Raw genomic sequence first — 22,643 nt, 5'->3', positions numbered from 1 at the left:
ACCCACCTTATCAACCTAGGTTTGGCCTCTTTTTTCTGAAGGAGATACTTGATAGCTACATGATTTGAGTACACTATTACCTTGGAACCCACAAGATAGGACCTAAATTTATCTACTGTGAATACCACTGCTAAAAACTCTTTCTCTATAGTAGAGTAATTTATTTGAGCATCATTTAAGGTCCTACTTGCATAATATATTGCATACACCTTCTTATATCTCCTTTGTCCCAAAACAGCCCCAATGGCATAATCGCTAGCATAGCACATCAACTCAAAAAGTAATGACCAATCGAGTGGCTGCATAATAGGAGCAGATATCAAAGCCTCTTTTATCCTGCAAAAAGCATTCATACAATTAGTATCAAAATGAAATTCTACATCTTCACTCAATAAATTGGTAAGAGGTTTAGAAATCTTAGAGAAATCCTTGATGAATCTCTTGTAAAATCCAGAATGCCCCAAGAAACTCCTCACTCCCTTCACAGATGTCGGGGGTGGCATTTTCTGAATAATTTCTACCTTTGCTTTATCCACCTCAATACCCCTGTTTGACACAAGATGTCCCAAAACAATTCCTTCATGTACCATAAAATGACACTTTTCCCAATTCAAAACTAAATTAAACTCTTCACATCTCTGCAAAACTTTAGACAAGTTAGATAAGCATTCATCGAAAGATTTACCATACATAGAAAAATCATCCATGAACACTTCCATAATATCCTCAATCATGTCAGAAAATATGGACATCATATATATTTGAAATGTAACTGGGGCATTACATAATCCAAATGGCATCCTTTAATATGCAAAGGTACCATAGGGACATGTGAAGGTGGTTTTGTCTTGATCATCTGGGTGAATAGGGATCTGAAAGAACCCTGAATAGCCATCCAAATAGCAGAAATAAGAATGATGAGCTAATCTCTGAAGCATCTGATCTATAAATGGTAATGGAAAATAGTCCTTTCTAGTTGCATTATTTAGCTTCCTATAGTCTATACACATTCTCCATCCAGTTACAGTCCTAGTAGGTATTAGTTCATCATTTTCATTTTTCACTACTGTGATGCCCCCCTTTTTGGGTACAACATGAACTGGACTTATCCGATTGCTATCAGAAACAGGGTAAATTATACCTGTATCAAGCAATTTCAAGAATTCCTTTTTCACAACCTCTTTCATATTTGGATTCAATCTCCTCTGTGACTCTCTAGAGGCTTTATGATTATTTTCCAACAAAATCCTATGCATGCACACAGAAGGATGTATTCCTTTAATATCATCAATGGTATAACCAATTATCCTTCTATGCTTTCTAAGAATCTTAATAAATTTTCAACTTCACAATCATTCAGTTTAGCACTAACAATCGCAGGATATGTAGAATTTTGACCAAGAAAAGCATACTTGAGATTTGTTGGAAGAGATTTCAACTCTACCTTCGGTGCTTCACTTTTTTCAAGCTTTGTTGTTGAAGTTGTATTTTGCTTCAAATCTCCAATCTTCTCAATATTAGCCATAGGTAAAGGTGGATTTCCTTCCAAGATTGTAGCATATTCTGCAACTTCTTCAATCTCATCCCCCTTTTTGATGTTATAAACCAAACAAGCTTCTAAGGGATCTTCAGGATGTTGCTTTTTGAGCGCTTCTCTGACCACTTCATCTATCACATCAATTCTCAAGCATGAATTTGAATCATCTTTCTTTTTCATTGCTTGAAACAAATTAAATTCAACTTTTTCTTCCCCAACTTCTAATGTAAGCCTTCCATTTTTTACATCAATCACAGCTCCAGCAGTAGCAAGGAAAGGCCTACCAAGAATAATAGGAATGTGTACATCCTCCTCCATCTCCAATACTACAAAATCTACTGGTATGAAAAATTTTCCAACTTTTAGAGGAACATTCTTAATCACCCCAATTGGAAATTTAATAGACCTATCAGCTAACTATAGTGAAATGGTGGTAGGCTTTATTTCTTCAATCTTCATTATCTTATAGATAGACAATGGCATTAGACTAACACTGGCTCCAAGATCACATAAAGCCTTATCTATACTGATATCCCCAATGTGACAAGGTATGGAAAAACTTCCAGGATCTTTTAGTTTGGGTGGAAGTTTATTTTGCAAAATAGCACTGCTTTCTTCTGTGAGAGCTACGGTCTCAAATTCCTCCAATTTCTTCTTGTTAGACAAATCTCCTTCAAAAATTTAGCATATGAAGGCATTTGTGCTAAAGCATCATTGAAAGGAATAGTCACATGTAAAGACTTCAATACCTCTAAAAACTTCCCAAATTGTTTATCCAACTTCACTTTCTAGAACCTTTGTGGGAATGGTAAAGGTGGCATGTAGGCTTTAGGTGCTACATATTTAGGTTCTTCCTCTTTGCTCTCTCTCTCCTTACTTTCTTTTTCTTCCACTGAACTCTCTTTCTCAGCTTCAATTCTAACTTCAACTTCAGTTTGTTCATCTCCTTCTCTGTTTTTCTCTTCTTCAATTTTCTCTTCAATCCTTTTATCTCCACTCTCCAATATTTTTCCACGTCTCAATGTAATAGCCTTGCAATGCTCCCTTGAATTTTCTGGTTGGCTAGAGAGCTTTCCAAATGCTTTTTAGTAGTATGCCCTAGAGCATATCATTTAGTATGTATCTTGTACATATTTTTATTAATAAAAGGCATTTCCACTTTTCCGTTTACATAATATATTTATGTGTAATAGAAAAGTTCCATTGATATTTTGTTAGAAATATTATTCTTAAGTTGTTAAGAATATGAGTGACAATATTTCTAGCACGAAGTATCATAAATAGGTTCACAATCGAGGATACTTCATAATAAGGACATTACTTATCCAGAAAGATTGTATTCATGTTTGTTCCCAAGTTATTTATATGAGATATAAATAAGATGGAATGGTGAGTCTCATGCCATATAACAAACATGATAGGCACTTATAAATGATAAGTAGGCCGAACCAGTGACACTTATGACAAGCACATGGAGTTTACTCTTGTCAATGTTTTGTCATAAATCATATCAGTGCATAAAATCTTTAGACCTGAGATAGCACAGTTATCTTGTATATAGGTAGTTTGAGTTTGATACTGCTTTCATACTTGTACTATGTATGGGTATATGGGCATGTGTTGGCTCCCACTAGTTATATATGGAGATAGGTGTTGATCAAGATGGAATCTGTTCCTCTAAGTAAATAGAGATAAAATCCTATGTTCATTTAATTGTTCTTGATGTTTCAAGTTCCTGGCCAGGACAGATAGATTTATTCAGAAAAGAGTTTCTGATGGGAAAAATCTTTTTAATCAAGAACTGGAATTAAAAGAGAAAATAATATTCATAGCAAATGGAGTTTGACATAAACCATGACTCCAGCTTGAGTTGAGATTTTGTAACAGAGAGATTCTAGTGCATGGTAACATATGATTATAGGTTCATTTAAGGTAAATCTTATTACTAATTGGGTGGCCATGGCATGCTATGCTAGGTGTTAACCATGGTCTATGAGGTTCATAAAATGATTTAGAGAAATCATTTATGGTAAGAAAGAGTTCTGATGATATTAAGAGTTGATATCATGTCTCATTGCCAATTAGTGATGAGCCTAGCAAATCACACACATACATGAGTTATCACCTATTTAAATATGATTTAATTAATTAATTAAAGAGTTTAATTGATTAATTAAATAGGTTTGGTTTGCAATTAAATTGCAAAGTCCCTAGCATGACTTGAAACCAAATCTAGATTATTGGATGTGTAGTATAAATTAAATTTACATTTAAAGTGTCTAAATATGAATTTAATTGATGAGAAATTAATTAATAGAGATTAATTAATTAATTTATATTTGATATAAATTAATTAGAAGAAGAAAATAATTATTTTGGGTTAAGAACTCAAAATTAAGACACAGGGGCATTTTGGTCATTTCACAGTGTGACACGTGGCACCATGAGATGGTGACACATGGGATTGCACATAAGCTTGCCAAATGTTTTTTAATCATGTAAGATGATTAAAATCAAGATTAAATATAGGTTTGACACTTGGCACAATGTGATTGGGTCACTTAAACCTAGACCTAATCAAAAGGTGATATGTGGCTAGGGTTTAATGTGTTAACCTAGCTATTTAAGTGTGGTTATGAAAAGAAAAAATAACTAGCAGCCTCTCCTCTCATTTTTCACGCCACTTTGAGGCTCTCCAGCTATTCTTCTTCATCTCTCATCAATTCAAAGAGATTAGCCATCAATCTCTTGAATTAAGAACACTAGAAATTGTTTCTAGTGTCCTGTTTACATCTCTAATCTCTTAAAAGGCAGAACTTGAATTTCTAATTAATAGAAAAAGCTTTAGAGGCTGTTCAAGGGCTGCCATAGGTGTTCTTGGTGTGGACAAGCTAGAGGGACAACATTTGGTGTCACAAGACGAATCTCAAAGCGCAGACACTGCGATTGCATCAAGAGGTTAGTGTAATCGTTCTTGATTTAATCTAGGGTTCTAAAATTAATCTGATTAATTTTAAAATCTTAAATGGCAAATACAGATCCAAAAACATATTAAAAGAGTTTTAATATGTTGTTTATCATTGAAATCAAATAGATAAAAATAAATCTTGCATGGTGCATGTGACCACTAAATTTTTTTGAATTCAATGGTATAATCTTGTGTTTTTCACGCTTCCGTTCCTTCAATTGGTATCAGAGCCACTATATTTGCCATTTAGATTGTTGATTATATGATTTAATTGTGTGATTTGATGATGAGATGATTGATTCATTGCTGGTTGGATTAAGAGGTGTGGCGGTACACATGGTGAAGCCACCATTGGTGGCGGCAACAATGGTTCCATGGGTGATTCAAGGTTTGGCTTTTAATTCTGCAATTGTTGTATGATCTAAGGCCTATTCTTTGACTAATTAAAGTGTTTAATTAGTTGTTTTAATTACACAATTAAATTATGATTCAAATCAGAATTTTAAAAAATTGTTTGAATGTGATTCAAATCTGAATTTTAAAAGTTGTTTGAATGTGATTCAAATCTGAATTTTTAAAGTTGTTTGAATCATATTTAAATCTGCTTTTTTAAAATTGATTCAATAAAATTCAGATCTGATTTTTTAAAAAATATTTGAATGTGATTCAAATCTGATTTTTTAAAAAATGTTTGAATGTGATTCAAATCTGAATTTTTGAAGTTGTTTGAATGTGATTCAAATCTGAATTTTTAAATTTGTTTGAATGAGAGTCAAATCTGAATTTTTAAATTTAATTGAATCATAAACAAAACATGATTTTTAAGATAAATATGAGATATTCAATTTAATATAAGTATGTATGTTTTATTTAATTGTTAAATAGTGATATGCATGATGGATGATCATGGACTATAAAAGACCAATGTGATTGGATTTATTTCTTTTATGTTTCTTTGGGATTGTAAATTAATTAATTTATTTTAATTTATTTTGGGCATGTATTATTAAGTTTGTAATATTTTTGGGTTGTAATTTCATTTATTTAAGTTCTTGTAAATTCGCCTTGGTATGCCAAGGATTACTATGTAATATTGGATTGCAAGAAGTTCAAGGAGGTCAAGAGCATTGGTGGGACCAGTGGGAGGAATTCAATATCAAGTGTTGATTATGTACTCCTTCAGCAACTCTTATAAAATGAATGAATGAAATGCACCTAGGAATGCCCTGATTCAATTCTTGGAGGCTCAGAATTGAATCCCTTAGAAAGTCCATGATCATACCATATTTACTGCTTATCCATGAATGCATGAGATGTATGGGAATGTATGCAATTATATGATATATGCATGCTAAATGGATAATGTGCAAAGTGAGACCTTAATAGTAATAAGGATGGCTATAAAATCTTCCAAACAAATGATTAAGTTGGAAATGCTATAATTAAAGTAATTATAACATAAGCCCTCCATTAGGGCAATTATTTTAAGAAATTTTAAATAGTTGCATGAGATGCAATTAATTTAAGAGATTTTCTTAAGAATAATTGTTAAGCATGAGATGTTGTAAATATGTAAATGGTTTGGTGGCCAATATTGGATGTACCTGAGGACATTAAAATTATTTGCATAATTATCGACTCAATGGGATCAACTTAACTAATGCAAGATAAGTCAATAATGGATGTACCTGAGATTTTGAGCATTAGGGGCTAGGTAAAGGATTGAACCTCACATGAGATGTGATGGGCAAGGAGTTGCTCACTTATAGTTTATTGTAATTCCAATAATGGATGTACCTGAGGATGATCAATAGAATTATAAGAATTCAATCACCCACTAGAAATCCATCCAACTAGGATTTCCGTTTTCTACTCTGGAAGTGTAGGATTCGCTAAGTTAGTGGGAGGACCAATTTGATTAAAAGACCATAATCATTTTGGTTAATTACATGATACATTTACTAATTAATCTGGTTATTTTCTGCAGCTAATTTTCTAATAAAAATGAGCACAAAACAACCACCACCATCCAATATCCTTGCAAGCATACTTGATCACAACAGGTTGACAGGACCTAATCTGTCTGATTGGCTAAGAAATTTGAAACTTGTCCTGAACCTTGAACATATAGGATATGTTCTAGATTCAAATGTTCCTGGTCCCTTACCTCCAGAGGCCACACAAGAGGAACATGAAACTTTGGACAAGTGGAAGGAGCATGATATGAGAGCTAAGTGTTACATGCTTGCTTCCATGAGTAATGAGTTACAGAAGTAACATGAGAACATGCAGAGTGCGAGTGAGATCCTCCTTCACCTACAAGAGTTGTATGGTGAGCACAGCAGGAATGCTAGGCATGAGATATCTAGACAGCTATTCCGTATGAGGATGTCTGAGGGACAGAATGTTGGGGATCATGTCCACAAGATGATTCGGCTGATTGAGCAGTTGGAACATCTTGACTTTAACATGGATTTTCAACTACAAACGGATTTGATCCTTCAGTCCCTTCCTGAGTCTTTTGGGAATTTTGTGACAAATTTCCATATGACTAAACAGGAATGCACCTTAGCTGGTTTACTCAACATGCTGGTTATTGCCCAAAAGAATATGCCAGGCAATAAAGGAAAAGAGGTAGCTTTGGTTGCATCTTCTTCTGCTGGAAAGTCCAATAAGAAGAAGGGCAATAAGAAAAAGAAACCTCAGATTCCTGGTCCTTCTAAGAAAATAGCTAAACAGAAAAGGAAGACTAAAGCTGATGAAGGCAAAGGAAAGTGTTTCCACTGCCAACAGGAAAGTGTTTCTATTGCTAATAGGAAAGTGTTTCCATTGCCAGTAAGAAAGTGTTTCCACTGGCCAGAGTATAGCAATCTAAATGAATGCAATGCCGTGGTGAAAACCAACTCAAGTTCAAAATATATTTGGCACTTAAGGTTATGTCATGTTGCAGAAGATAGGATTACAAAATTGGAGAAAATGGGGATTCTATCCTTATTGGACTCTGAGCCTACTCCAACTTGTGAATCTTGCCTTCAGGGCAAAATGACTAGATCACCCTTTGTTGGACAGGGGCTAAGAGCTGAAAATATTTTGGAGCTAATACATAGTGATGTATGTGGTCCATTTAAAGAAATGGCTAGAAGGGGATTTCATTATTTTATTACCTTTACTGATGATAAATCAAGGTTTGGGTATTTGTATTTGATGAAATACAAACATGAATCTTTTGAAAAGTTCAAAGAATTTAAATCTGAAGTAGAAAATCAAACAGGAAAGAGTATTAAAGCTCTTCGATCAGATCGTGGAGGTGAATATTTGAGTACTGAATTAGATGAATACTTGAGAGAGCATGGCATTGTTTCTTAGCTGACTCCTCCAGGAACGCCACAGCTGAATGGTGTATCTGAAAGGAGAAATCGTACCCTATTGGATATGGTACGTAGTATGATGAGCTATACTGATATGCCAATCTTCTTTTGGGGATTTGCATTAGAATCAGCTTTGTATATTCTGAATAGGATTCCATCAAAATCAGTTTCTTCCACACCTTATGAGATATGGCATGGAAGAAAACCAAGTCTAAAGCATGTTAAGATTTGGGGTTGTCCAGCTTATATCAAAAAGCTGAACACTGATAAATTGGAGACCAGATCAGAAAAAGGTCGATTTTGTTGGATATCCAAAAGATAGTTTTGGATATTATTTTTATTTTCCTACTTCACAAAAGGTTGTGATAAGTAGAGATGCCACATTTCTTGAACAACAGTTTGTTCAAGAAGGAGGCAAAGGAAGGCAAATAGAGTTAGAATTGGAGAATTCTGACCAACCAACAGATCAGATAGATATAAATCCATCTAGTCAACCTATACCCATTGATGAAACATCTACAGCTGTTCCTCGTAGAACAACTGAGTATCTCACCCACGGTGAGATATGGTTTTCTTCATGAAGAAGAACAAGAGTTGTCTACTCATGAAGAAGTAGATCATGGAGATGATCCACTTACCTATGAAGAAGCTATATCAGATATAGACTCTTCAAAATGGATTGATGCTACGAAATCCGAGATTGATTCCATGTATAAGAATCAAGTTTGGGATCTTGTTGACCCACCTGAAGGTATTGTACCTATAGGGAACAAATGGGTTTTCAAGAAGAAAATTGGTTCTGATGGAAAGGTAGAGACCTATAAGGCAAGGCTAGTAGCGAAAGGGTTTCGCCAAAGGCAAGGAATAGACTATGAGGAGACTTTCTCGCTTGTTGCCATGCTTAAATCAATTAGGATTTTATTAGCAATAGCTGCATACTATGATTATGAGATTTGGCATATGGATGTCAAAATAGCTTTTCTCAATGGATACATTGAAAAAAACATTTTCATGGAACAACCTAGGGGATTTGAATCCCAAGATGGTTCCAAGGTATGCAAGCTAAAGCGATCCATTTATGGGTTGAAACAAGCTTCGAGGAGTTGGAACATCCGTTTTGATGAAGCCATTAAATCCTTTGGTTTTATCAAAAATGAGGATGAGCCATGTGTATATAAGAAGGTTAGTGACAGAGCTATCACTTTCCTTGTCTTATATGTGGATGACATACTGTTGATAGGTAATGACACAGGTATGTTGACAACTATAAAGGTATGGTTGTCAAATACATTCTCCATGAAAGACTTAGGGGAGGCAACCTATATTCTTGGGATTCACATCTATAGAGATAGAGCGAAAAGAATAATTGGTTTATCCCAAAGTCTATACTTGGAAAAGGTGTTAAAGAGGTTTAACATGCTTGATTCCAAGAGAGGACTGTTACCAGTGAGACATGGTATCCATCTTTCTAAAGAGATGTCTCCAAAGACACCCGAAGAAAGAGATAAGATGGCCAGGATTCCATATGCTTCGGCTATTGGAAGTTTAATGTATGCAATGTTGTGTACTAGGCCAGATATCACATATGCTGTTAGTTTGACTAGCAGGTATCAATCCAATCCAGGTTTGGAACACTGGATAGCTATCAAGAATATTCTTAAGTACTTGAGAAGAACTTAGGATTTATTCTTGATTTATGGAGGTGGAGACTTGCAATTGGATGGTTATACTGATTCTGATTTCCAATCAGATATCGATGATAGAAAGTCTACCTCTGGATATGTGTTCATTTGTAATGGAGGTGCGATCGGTTGGAAGAGTTCCAAACAGAGCACGATCGCAGATTCCACTCATCGAGGTCGAGTATATTCTCGCATCGATGTCGCAAAGAAGCTATTTGGATAAAGAAGTTCGTGATGAACTTACATGAGTTCCTTCCATTGAGTCAACAGTTCCACTACATCGTGACAATAATGGAGCGATCATACAAAGCTAAGGAACTAAGGTCTCACCAAAATCCAAACACATAGAAAGGCACTACCACATTATCAGAGATATAGTTGGGCAAGGCGATATAGCCATGCAGAAAAAATAATATCAGCTGAAAAATCCAGCTGATCCGTTCACTGAGCCTATGTCACAGACTCAGTTAGACCGATATCTTGAGAAGATAGGTCTAAGTTATTGAAATGAATGGCTCTAGTGCTAGTGGGAGATTGTTAGTAGTATGCCCTAGAGCATATCATTTAGTATGTATCTTGTACATATTTTTATTAATAAAAGGCATTTCCACTTTTCCGTTTACATAATATATTTATGTGTAATAGAAAAGGTCCATTGATATTTTGTTAGAAATATTATTCTTAAGTTGTTAAGAATATGAGTGACAATATTTCTAGCACGAAGTATCATAAATAGGTTCACAATCGAGGATACTTCATAATAAGGACGTGACTTATCCAAAAAGATTGTATTCATGTTTGTTCCCAAGTTATTTATATGAGATATAAATAAGATGGAATGGTGAGTCTCATGCCATATAACAAACATGATAGGCACTTATAAATGATAAGTAGGCCGAACCAGTGAAACTTATGACAAGCACATGGAGTTTACTCTTGTCAATGTTTTGTCATAAATTATATCAGTGCATATAATCTTTAGACCTGAGATAGCACAGTTATCTTGTATATAGGTAGTTTGAGTTTGATATTGCTTTCATACTTGTACTATGTATGGGTATATGGGCATGTGTTGGCTCCCACTAGTTATATATGGAGATAGGTGTTGATCAAGATGGAATCTGTTCCTCTAAGTAAATAGAGATAAAATCCTATGTTCATTTAATTGTTCTTGATGTTTCAAGTTCCTGGCCAGGACAGATAGATTTATTCAGAAAAGAGTTTCTGATGAGAAAAATCTTTTAATCAAGAACTGGAATTAAAAGAGAACATAATATTCATAGCAAATGGAGTTTGACATAAACCATGACTCCTTGAGTTGGGATTTTGTAACAGAGAGATTCTAGTGCATGGTAACATATGATTATAGGTTCATTTAAGGTAAATCTTATTACTAATTGGGTGGCCATGGCATGCTATGCTAGGTGTTAAACATGGTCTATGAGGTTCATAAAATGATTTAGAGAAATCATTTATGGTAAGAAAGAGTTCTGATGATATTAAGAGTTGATATCATGTCTCATTTCCAATTAGTGATGAGCCTAGTAAGTCACACACATACACGAGTTATCACCTATTTAAATATGATTTAATTAATTAATTAAAGAGTTTAATTGATTAATTAAATAGGTTTGGTTTGCAATTAAATTGCAAAGTCCCTAGCATGACTTGAAACCAAATCTAGATTATTGGATGTGTAGTATAAATTAAATTTATATTTAAAGTGTTTAAATATGAATTTAATTGATGAGAAATTAATTAATAGAGATTAATTAATTAATTTATATTTGATATAAGTTAATTAGAAGAAGAAAATAATTATTTTGGGTTAAGTACTCAAAATTAAGACACAGGGGCATTTTGGTCATTTCACAGTGTGACACGTGGCACCATGAGATGGTGACACATGGGATTACACATAAGCTTGCCAAATGTTTTTAAATCATGTAAGATGATTAAAATCAAGATTAAATATAGGTTTGACACTTGGCACAATGTGATTGGGTCACTTAAACCTAGAGCTAATCAAAAGGTGACATGTGACTAGGGTTTAATGTGTTAACCTAGCTATTTAAGTGTGGTTATGAAAAGAAAAAATAACTAGCAGCCTCACCTCTCATTTGTCACGCCACTTTGAGGCTCTCCAGCTATTCTTCTTCATCTCTCATCAATTCAAAGAGATTAGCCATCAATCTCTTGAATTAAGAACACTAGAAATTGTTTCTAGTGTCCTGTTTACATCTCTAATCTCTTAAAAGGCAGAACTTAAATTTCTAATTAATAGAAAAAGCTTTAGAGGCTGTTCAAGGGCTGCCATAGGTGTTCTTGGTGTGGACAAGCTAGAGGGACAACATTTGGTGTCCTGAAGACGAATCTCAAAGGCGCAGACACGCTGCAGTGCATCAAGAGGTTAGTGTAATCGTTCTTGATTTAATCTAGGGTTCTAAAATTAATCTGATTAATTTTAAAATCTTAAATGGCAAATACAGATCCAAAAACATATTAAAAGAGTTTTAATATGTTGTTTATCATTGAAATCAAATAGATAAAAATAAATCTTGCATGGTGCATGTGACCCTAGGGGAAATTTTTTTTGAATTCAATGGTATAATCTTGTGTTTTTCACGCTTCCGTTCCTTCACTAGCTTATTGAGCTATTTGATTTTCTAACATCTTATTATGTGTTGCCATTTGATCTACTTTAGATGCTAATTGAGAAATCATATCTTGTTGACTTTGATGGCTCACAAGTAGAGTCTTAATCGTAGCTTCCAATCTAGCTGTCTTATCTGGTTGTGCTTGTTGTGGTAGAGGTGGAGCAGGTGCATTTTGAGGTTTAGGAATTCTAGGAGAAGGACCTCTATTCTGCTGAAAATTCTGATGTTGTTGATACCCAGAAGGTTGCTGAAAATTTTGGTGTTGTCCTTATCTACCTCCCCAATAAAAATTGGGGTGGTTTCTCCATGCTGGATCATAAGTTGCAGAAAATGGGTTACCACCTGGTCTTTGATTGTAGTTCCCCACATAATCCACTTGTTCACTTGAAAAATCTTGACTAAGTGCAAAAAAAATCAGCTGCACAATTGGCATTTACAGCTCTAACTTCTACTGAATTATTAGAACCTCCAGCTGAAGAATCTACTTTCATGCTTAGCTTATCCATTTTCCTTATCAAAGCATCAAACTTAGCATTAATCATATTCATGGCATCAAGCTCGAACATACCAGATGTTTTCTTGATCTCATTCCTCTCACAACTCCATTGGTAGTTGTTATAAGCAATTTTATCAAGAGCAGAAAAAGCTTCATCTTCAGATTTCTCCATAAAATCACCTCCAGAAGATGTATCAATTGTACTTCTAATAGCTGGTGAAACTCCATTGTAAAAGTATTGAACAAGCATCCACTTAGGAATCCCATGATGTGGACATCTCCTTTGCAAATCCTTGTATCTCTCCCATGCTTCATACAAGCTCTCATCATCTCTAGGTTTAAAAGAAGTCATCTCATTTCTTAGCTTAGCTGTCTTGCTTGATGGAAAATATTGAGCTAAAAATGCTTAAGAAAGTTTATCCCATATTGTGATAAAACCCGGTGGCAAAGAATGTAACCACTCTCTAGCTCAGTCCTTCAAAGAAAAAGGAAATAATCTGAGTCGAATTGCATCATCAGAAACTCCATTTATCTTCAACATATCACTGATCTCAAAAAAGTGTGCTAGATGCACATGTGGACTTTCACTTGGACTTCCTCCAAATTGTGATTGTTGTACCATCTGACAGAGTGCAGGCTTCAATTCAAAATTATTAGCTTCTACTCTTGGTCTTATGATACTTGGCATGAAATCCCCAATGTTAGGAAAGGCGTGATCCCTCACAGAGCGGTTGTTATTGTTGTTGGCCATTTCTTCTTGTAATTGCTCTTGCTCTTGTGCTCTTTCTTGTTGTTGTTGTTGAGCTTTAAATTCAGCTTTTCTTCTTTTAGATTATGCTCTTAAAGCTCTTGTTGTCTTTTCTATTTCTGGATCAAAGAATAAATTGATTTCTTCACTTTTTGTCCTTCTCATAAAATAAAGTACCTGAAAAACAAAATAAACAAATTCTCAAAGTAAAATGGTAAAAAGAAAATAAAATAAAATGCCCAAATTAAGCAAACAAACAATCGTTCAATATCAAACAAAAATCAAATCCCCGATAATGGTGCCAAAAACTTAATGGGCGTATCCGCAAGTATACGAGTCGTCTCAAGTAATAAAGTGATGAATCAAGTATCGTTCCCACGAGGATTTGCCATTTGAGTACCAAACTATGAATGAAGCGATTATTTGGGCTAATGATTGATGAATAAATGGTAAATGTAAATGAGCAAGGTAAATTGATTAATTTGATTAGAACGGGTAAAGAGCAAACAAATAAATTCTAAATCTAGTTTGCAATTAAACTAAATTAATAATGGGTAATTTAAATCAAAGTCTAATTATGTTAAAAGTGATTCTAGAGTTAGGGGTTTATGCATTAATTAATTGGGACTTGTCTTGGCTATTCCACTTTTAAGGGAAAAATAGAGTTTGAAGGAAATTGATTCTAAATTCCTTTGATATCTTTTTCAAGCAAACCAAAGTGTGTTCTAAAATAACCAAACCTACTTTCGTATGTTATTTGATTACTTTAAAACCCATTAAGTTTTGTAACCAATCATTAATTCTTCTTAAAATCCTAGTTTATTTCTAAATCTAGGTGATTTTAAGTTCCAATCCTTGATTATCTATCAATGACTTTCACCTTTCGGTCCTTCAATCAATGATTAACACAATACCCAATGGGTACCAACATTAGGTAAGTAAATCAAGCACACAAGGAATGATCAAAACTCGTATTTATGTAAAATAAGGAAATACCCAATCGAAATCCACAAATTAATCTAAAACATATTTGCCAACTCTGAAATCTAAAGAGTTTACTCACTCATAATGGTATTTACAAGAAAGATTGATGGAAAAGTAAAGAAAAACATGATAAGAGGACTAAAATAGAAAAACCCACGTAGAAGAACCCAAAACTCTAGTTTCTGGAGCTTCAAAAGATGGTTGCAGCAGCTCCTCATCCGAAGAATGGCATTCTCCTTCTCTTTCTATTTATATTTCTTTTCTTTTTTGCTTCTTCCCATTTCCCCTTATGGCAAAAACTAGGAAATGATGAATTTATATGGTCCCAAAAAGTTGTCATAAAAGTAAATAGGAGCCAAGGAGTGGATAGGAAATGAGGTATAAAATTATCCAAGTCAGCAGCATTATTCACGTTCTGGCAGTCTGCTTAGGGTATGGCTTAACCCTAAGCAGCTTCTTTAGTAAATTTCAGCCTCTGGTTGCATTATCTGCTTAAGGTTAAGCAGACCCTCAGCAAATCTCGATAGGTTTGGAGTAAAATGGACTTTTCTGCTCATGCTTGACTTGTGCTGCACCTTAAGCACTGCCGCTTTACCCTAAGCAAGATCTTAAGCAATTCTCGGCAGGTTGTGGAGTAAAAGCTTGAATGTGTAGGATTTAAGCCGTGCTTGACTTTCAACTTGAACAGGGTTAAGGTTAAGCTTATATGACATACGCTAAGCAACATCATAAGCAAAGTCTCAAGCAAATTTCAGCTAACTTGCTCTTTCAAGGCTTGATTTTTTCAACTTTCCTCCATGCATAAGGATTCCAAATTTCTTCAAATCACTTCCTAATGCATTCATTGATCTTCGATTTGCCACAAAATCCTATAAAAAATAAAAAAATTACAAAAATCAAATATAAAGTATCTAAAGTTAACAAATAAGCTAAAATAAAGCTAAAAATAAAAAATAAACTAAAATATAAGGGCAAAATGGATGCAAAACTACCCTAAAATGCCTATATGAAATGAGTGCAACAAAAACTACCCTAAAATGCCTATATGAAATGAGTGCAACAATCTATGAGATGCCTAAAATGATTTAGAGAAATCATTTATGGTAAGAAAGAGTTCTGATGATATTAAGAGTTAATATCATATCTCATTGCCAATTAGTGATGAGCCTAGTAAGTCACACAAATACACAAGTTAATCACCAAGAAGAATGTGATTTAATTGATTAATTAAAGAGTTTAATTGATTAATTAAATAGGTTTGGTTTGCAATGAGATTGCAAAGTCCCTAGCATGGCTTGAAACCAAATCTAGGTTATTGGATGTACAGTAAAAGTTAAACTTATATTTAAAGTGTTTAAATATGAATTTAATTGTGAGAAATTAATTAATAGAGATTAATTAATTAATTTATATTTAATATAAATTGATTAGAAGATGGGAAATAATGATTTTGGATTGAGAACTCAAAATTAAAACATAAGGGTAATTTGCTCATTTCACATGGTGACATGTGGCACCATGAGATGGTGACATGTGGCACCATATAAATTTGCCATTTGTCTTCCTATCATGCAAGATGATCTAAGTCAAGATTAAGTCTAGCTTTAACACTTGGCTTAATGAGATGAAGTCAATTAAAAATAAGATGCAATGTGGTGGTAACATGTGGCAAAGGGTTTAAGTGATTATTTGACCTAATTATAAAAGAGAAAGAAAGAAGAATTAAAATTATACCTCTCACTATTCTAAGGGTGGCGGTAGCTACTATTCCCTCTCCCTCTTCTTGTTTTCATCATCAATTCAAAGAGAATCATTCATTCCCTTTGAATTCAAATTGCTAGGAATTGTTTCTAGTGTCCTATACACATATATAACCTCTCTAAAAGTAAAACCCCAAATTATAATTGGTTGGCAAAGGCTTGAGAAGCAAAATTGGGGGCTGCCATTGGTGATCTTGGTGTGGACAATCTAGAGGGACAACACTTGGGGTCCTAGGAGCTTCCTAAAGGTGTCAATTGCATCCATAGTGCATCAAAGAGGTTAATGCCCAAATTCCTCTTTCAAATTAGGGTCTAATTAAATTAATTTGTTAATTCACAATCTTAATGGAAAATGAAGATCCTAATGCATATTAAAAGTGTTTTAATATGCAATTGAGTATTAAAATTAATTAGGCACATAAGAGATGTGGCATGATGCATGAAACCCTAGAAAAAAAATTTTAAAATTCAATGCTCCAATGCACCAATTTCCATGCTTCTGCTCCTTCATAGGTAACCTAGAAAATTCGGCCAGCTTGTGAGGGTGATGGATTTGATGAGTTTAATTAAATTAAATATAATTTGTGATGTGTTAAGAGGTGTTGAGCATGGTTAGTGAAGTGAATTTGTATGAATTGTGCTAATTGGATACTTAAGGTTCTTGGCAATTAGGATTTTAGGGTAAAATTAGGGATTTTTGAGAATTGATGGCCAATTGGTCTTATTAATGTTCAAATTGATCAATTGGTATGTCACACCCTACCCCTTAGTAAGATGTAACATGATCCCGTAGTACATCTAATGAATTATCGTATTTCGCCTACCGATAACCCATTAAATATACTACAAGGGATTTTAAAACAATTTTCATTCATTTTAAAAGTGGTGAGCAAATTTTTATTAAGTATCTAACACCTTTAATTGACACTAAGTCATAAATTAAGATATACCATTAAACATGTCACACCCTACCCCTTAGTAAGATTTAACATGATCCCATAGTACATCTAATGAATTACCGTACTTCGCCTACCGGTAACCCATTAAATATACTACAAGGAATTTTAAAACAATTTTCTTACTTTTTAAAAGGGGTGAGCTTTTATAGTAGGTATTAAAAACATTTACTTAAAGTTTAAAGAATAGTTAAAATTTTTGTCCACTTTTATTTTTACGCAAATTTTGGAAAATTTTCTACGGAGTGCCATCTGTATTTTGAGAAAACCAAACTTAAAACCTACAAAGAAATACACTCTCCATGTTTTCAAAACAACCACAGCTCCAATACACTCATTTTCATATCCTCATTCATCACAATCAATTCAATTCACTTTTCAAGCCAAACTCAACATAAAAGAAATCGTCCATAATTTTCAATTTCCAGAAGAAAGTAAATAATTCATTCATTAAGGTACTAAAAATTATTGTTACAACTAAATTTGCATTTCCATTACACACGCAGAATAACATTTCAAAAGTTTTATACATCTGCTCAAATAATTTACACACACATATTTACATGCATAATCAAAATCTAATATACAAGGGTATACCTATAATATACCCAAGGCTAATCACAAGCAGTCTTCAAGGTGTAGCTGCAGAAATCTCACTCAACTGCTCTATTTCTACTCTCACCTGCAATAGCATACAAAGTTATCACTGAGTGGTGAACTCAGTAGTGCACAACTATAATTTAAAATGTAATATAATACACATTGACAATAATTATACCAAAAATTTTGGAGTCTCGTAATTTAATCAATTTCCAAATTTCAAAATTTTCATTGACAATAATAATAGTCATTTGTCAAAATAACCTTAATCAAAATTTCAATTTGTCAAATCACAACTGAATAATAAAAACAATTCCTGCAATTATGGAAATAACCAATTATTTTAACAAAATCATTTGTGCACGATCTCATTTAAAATCACAATTTCTTATCAATCAAAACCCATTCTTTATCTCACTAACTATGCAAGACTAATCTGAAGGGCCATCTTCGGGATGATTCTAACTCCCTATGGTCGGGGAGTTCGAATCAGAATTCTAACTCCCTATGGTCGGGGAGGTCGAATCATCGTGCACAATACACAACACAATAATGGAACTTCCGAAAGGGTCAATGAAAAACTTAGATCTAACCTTTAATAAGAGGAGAATTTAAGCCTGTGCACATACCATGGTATTCAAAACAAAAAAAAGCTAACTCCATCGTCTCATCAACAAATGATATAGAGATGGGTAATAACCTAGTCAAGCATCTATAGTGGGATATAAAACAATATCATGAATCTCTTTATCTTTTTTTTTTTGTGAGCATAAATCACAACACAATATTAATTCAAGATCAATTCCAATATTCCATAATTTTCTTATGCTCATCACAATCCAAAACAAAATTTTGTATTTTATTCATACAAATTACCCGTCACAATTCAAAACATAATTCCAACACAATTTTCCAAACATAATTTATCCAATCCAAAACAGTATTCAATAATTGTTGAAATAATATTTCACAAAACTAAACTCATGCTTGCTATACCAATTTTAATAATCATTGAAATAAATCCCATAATTGATAAACATAGTGCATAAGGAAAAATAAAATAATTTAATTATGTAAAATATTCAAAACAAATTCAATTAAAATCTAGTTGTGCACAAATGTCTTTTGTCGACTCAATTTACTCAAACTTTCATTTCTCCTTTGAAGATCCCTTTCCAAGTGAAACACATAAATTTAACGTGCTTCAGTATCCATTTCTAATACTTAAATTCCAACAATTTCTTTGTAGACTTATCCTACCTATTACGGTTTTTAAATTTTAGGTCTTTCACATTTTTTGTGTATGGTGGCACTATTCATGGCACTATTTAAGTCAAAATGTTGACTTGTCTATACTTAATAGTTTATTAGTTCTAATTGCACCCATATACCACATTTTGGGTGTCAATTTTGTTGGCATTGATTGCCAACTCAATTTCTAAGTCTCCTAAGAGAAATTATAATTTTTCAATTTTGGTCCCTTATTTTTTACTGTTCCATTGGTCTGGTTACTGTGAGAATTTGGCTAAGTTTTCTTCACAGAAGTTGTTCCTTATTGTCTTAAATTTATTTCTCTTTTTGAATCACTCAATTTGGAGTTTTTTAGCCCAAGTTATGCCTATTTTTCTAAGGCTGGCCAGATTTGGCGTTAGACAGAATTCTGGGCATTTTCTGGATATAGGCAGTTTTTAGTGTGCTGACTGCAGGTGAGTTTTTGGATCAGTAATGGTCAAAATTTGGGTTTGCTTTCTTCATGAAAGTTATAGGGCTATGTCTCAGCTTTCCATTGGTATAAGATTCAGGTCATTTGGACCTTCCTAGACCAAGTTATGGTCTTTTAAGTAACTATTATTTATTTAGTCATTTTTGTACAGGGCAGTGTGCCCAAATCCAGATTGGGCCTAATTGTTCACTACGTTATGGTTATTTTTTGGGCATGATTCCTAAATGAAAAATGGTCCATTTTGTGTCTAATTTCATTCCCAATTGACCTCACATCAATTGGGATGGTAAATTTCCAGTTTTGGTCCCTAAAAAGGACCTAGGTCAAGCTATCAGCATATTGACCCTAACCAATCCGAATTGAAACTTGGTTCTAACAATTCACACACACCACAAGTGGTCACAATTGACCATTTCTCAACTCAAATAAGGTCATTTACATCAATTGACTAATTCTCAACTTTTTCTTCAATTTTTCACATGCTCAAAGCCTTAATTACATAGAGTTCAAATCTAATGCATTCAAAGTGCACATGCAATGTTTACATACTTCATTCAACCTCAACAACCAATTAAACACATCAAAATCATTCATTTCAAACCATAACTAAGGCTGGACGAAATTTCCTTTTTGGTCCCCCAATAATTATTCTCTTTTGATTTTAAGTTAAGATCTAAGCTACTTACACTAAATACATAAGTATTAAGCATAACTTTTCAATTCAAACCACTAACATTTTCTTGAATATCCAATCTTCTCTTTCTTTCACTTTCTCCCTTTCTTTCTTGTTCCAAGCTTCTCACCAAGGTCTAGTTAAGGGTGTTTAGTAAATAATTTATGAAATTTTAGGGTGAGGTTAGGAGTTTGAAAGCTTGAGCAAGCTTAGTTATGGAGGATTTTTTTGAGAGAGAGAGCCAAGAGAGAGGGACAACTGATTATGGGGAAGAAGAAAGTGTATTTTCTTTTTAAATTTTTATCTTTATGAATGTGTAATTATCCTTAAATTTCATAATTTAAAATAATAGTTTTAATGAGATCATGCTTATGTCATGGGGGTGATGTCATAAATATTTGATTTTTGATTTTTCACTTCTTTTTTTATTTCTTTTTCATTTACCTCTTCAATTTAAATCTACATTTCAAAATTTTCATTTCTCAAATTTTATTCGACAGTTAAGTCAGGAGTCAGCTCTAGGGGTAAATTGACCAAATTACCCCTCGCTGGTTCAATCCGGTTTGCAAGTTATTTGATATTTCTTCCGGATCCTTGACATAATTATTTGACCTACTTAAAAAATCTTTTTTTGTGATTTTCTCTTTTCTACTGTGTTCGCAATAGTCCTGATGGGTGTCGAATCCACTAAAAATTAAATTAACTGAAATTACCAACTATACAATATTTTCAATAGCAAATGGTAAGTCCAGGTCGAACCCTAGAGACTGAATTATTGGATTTTCGTGACTTGTGTAATAGGAAATGGAAGAGATAAAGATTGGTGGGGGGTTTTGTAACACAAAATCAGAAGAAATTAGAAATTCATGAACTAAATATGAAAATCTTAATTTAAACAATCTTCAGTCTAAGGTAATTCTGATTCCAATGCATTGATTTGATCATAGACAAAAGAAATGTAATTATCTCTTATTGAATACTTAACATAGATTTACCAAACAACGAGGTAAACCCCTGACTTCCCTATACTCATCAATTCGAGCCCAGCACTTTTATTGACTCTAATTATTAACTGAGTTGGTATTAAACAATCTTCATCAAATTAATAACTGCTTTAAGAAAAGGAAGTAGTTAAGCTGAACAACAATTTATGAAGCATAAATCATTTAATCCACTATATTGTTTCCTTAGGTTATTATTGAAAACTAGGATCATAATCAATAAAACCTAATTGCTACTTATGTTCAATCTTACATAACAATTATAGATTATAAAGATGAACTAGCAATTGATCTCATCAAACAATTAACTAATAGGCCTTTTTAGCAAATCATTCAATAGATTAAAGACAAAGAAATCAGAAAACAATAGATATTCAAAAAGACATAAATTAAATTAAGAACCTGGTCTCACAAATCAAGCAAAAGAACTTGAATCCCTTGAATTGAATTAAAACTTAGCCACTCATGGCTTACAGAAAAATAAAAGGAAAATAAAGAAGAATTCTAAAAATGAATGGAGAGGATGCTGAATGATTTTGCAGGCGTCTCAATCTATCTAGTGTGGTTGCTATCTCTTTTATTTATAATAAATGGTTTAGGGTTAGGTTTTTCTAGAGTCTCTATCAAAAACTGCAACTGGAGCAAAATCAGGAATCTGACTGTCGACGGATACACGGCCCGTGTATCACTACATGGCCCAGGGCCGTGTAACTTACTAGAGTTGAATGGGCATGTTTCTCATGGGCACAGAAAGTTACACGGGTCTCTAGGATTTACACGTCAATTTACACGGCCCGTGTACTTTGTTTCTTCCTCGGTTCTCTGGATTCCTTCTGCAGAATGTTACACGGGTCTCTAGTTATGCTTACACGGCCCATGTACTTTGTATCAATAATGTTTCTCAATCCTTCGACCTTTTCAAGCTTCCTTCCACAATATATTGCTCTGGAACTTCACCAAAACCCTGAAAAATACAGTAAGAGTCAAATTTCTCCATTTAACACAATTATTTCAACAATTCTCTAAACATGTGCCTAATAGATAACTATACTTAACCAATTGAATTAAACATAAAAACACTTTAAAAACACTAAATGTGATGGGAGTAAAATTAATAAATTATGCACTTATCAAATTGGCCCACACTTATTCCATGCTTGTCCTTAAGCATGACTTAAACTCTCAATCAACTCCACTTAGAAGTTCCTTAACTTCAGCCTATCACAACATTCTCTAATAAAAGATTAAAAGTTTGAAAGAAGAGGCAAGTAAGGTAATAACCATCATAATAAATTCCATCAACACCATACCAATATATCAATAATTTTCCAACACAAAACAAAAGGCTTGAATTCAATTAAGCTCACACAATTAAAGTTCCATAAAATTTTAAGTCAATACATACCAAAACACAAGGCTAATTTATCAAGGCATAACAATTATAGCTCTTTGCAAATCTTAGGGGAGGTAGGAATGCCCTTTTTTTTATT

At 33.5% G+C, this 22,643-nt stretch overlaps 1 non-coding gene across 1 annotated transcript; it reads left to right on the top strand.

Moving 5' to 3' along the window:
• Positions 1-12,968: 12,968 nt before the first annotated feature.
• LOC131183732 (small nucleolar RNA R71) lies at positions 12,969-13,075 on the top strand. Its single transcript, XR_009151758.1, has one exon. It is a non-coding gene; the product is annotated as a small nucleolar RNA R71 (small nucleolar RNA).
• Positions 13,076-22,643: the final 9,568 nt, after the last annotated feature.

This window comes from Hevea brasiliensis, chromosome 9 (genome assembly GCF_030052815.1).
Source record: "Hevea brasiliensis isolate MT/VB/25A 57/8 chromosome 9, ASM3005281v1, whole genome shotgun sequence".
NCBI classification, from domain to species: Eukaryota; Viridiplantae; Streptophyta; class Magnoliopsida; order Malpighiales; family Euphorbiaceae; genus Hevea; species Hevea brasiliensis.
This window is presented reverse-complemented; position numbering and strand designations above follow the sequence as displayed.